At 35.2% G+C, this 1,098-nt stretch overlaps 1 non-coding gene across 1 annotated transcript; it reads right to left on the minus strand.

Annotated features, from left to right (window-relative positions):
* Window positions 1-606: 606 nt before the first annotated feature.
* On the minus strand, window positions 607-712 carry LOC140851369 (small nucleolar RNA R71). Its single transcript, XR_012134121.1, has one exon. It is a non-coding gene; the product is annotated as a small nucleolar RNA R71 (small nucleolar RNA).
* Between the last annotated feature and the right edge of the window lie 386 nt (window positions 713-1,098).

Consider the following 1,098-nt stretch of genomic DNA (forward strand, 5'->3'; position numbering starts at 1 on the left):
CCTTTTCATAGATTTAAGATTCTTAGGTTCTTCTCTTTAGATTTTCTTCATTCTTTTCTCACTTTATTATAAAAATATATATTATAAAAAGAAAAAATTTTTCTGTTTGCTCTACAGTATAATTGTAAGGTGTATGCTTGACCGTAGATCGTTACGATCAGAAATCCAACCTTTTGATTCAGAAATAGAAAGAACCTTTAGAGCCAACGACGTAAAAATATGGACCGAAATCAGGAGAATGATCCACCCAAGCAACTGAAGGAGTACTTTACTCCTTCCACATATACCTACTCTCCTTGTATTCAAGTGCCCCCTGTGGAGGCCACTCAACATGAAATTAAGTCCAGTATAATCCAAATGTTACCTTCATTTTATGGACTTAGTAATGAGGACCCTTATAAACATCTTGAAGAATTTCTTGAGATATGTTCAACTATCAAAATTCACAACTTCTCCGATGATACTCTTAGGTTAAAATTATTTTCTTTCTCATTTAATAACAAAGCCAAATACTGGCTACATACTTTGGATTCCATGACTATATCAATCTAGGACCAGCTGCAAGGAGAGTTTCTCAAGAAATATTTTCCCATAGGAAAAACTAATCAAATAAGGAAAACCATAATTAGTTTTTCCCAATTAGATGGAGAAATATTTCATGAAACATGGGAGAGATTAAAGGACCTTATTAGAAAATATCCCCACCATGCTGTACCCAAGTGGCAGTTAATCCAATATTTTTATGATGGGCTCTCTGAAAGACATCGACAAATGGTCGATGCATCATGCGGTGGGACATTCATGCTGAAAAGTGAGGATGAGGCATGGCAACTGTTTGAAATTTTAAGTGAAAATTTATTACATCATATGTCTGCCTCTATTAGAGATAAACCCATGTTAAACCCAAAGAGAGGTGGAATATATGAAGTAGAAAATGCCATAGATATCCATCATAAGGTAGATAAACTGTCCCAAAAATTAGATCATCTTCTAAATACTGGACAATCCCCGATTCCACCTAACCCAATCCAAGAAGTTTGTGCATTGTGTGCAAGTCCGAACTATTTTGTTAGTGAATGCCCAGCCGCACCTCAATTT

This window comes from Elaeis guineensis, chromosome 8 (genome assembly GCF_000442705.2).
Source record: "Elaeis guineensis isolate ETL-2024a chromosome 8, EG11, whole genome shotgun sequence".
NCBI classification, from domain to species: Eukaryota; Viridiplantae; Streptophyta; class Magnoliopsida; order Arecales; family Arecaceae; genus Elaeis; species Elaeis guineensis.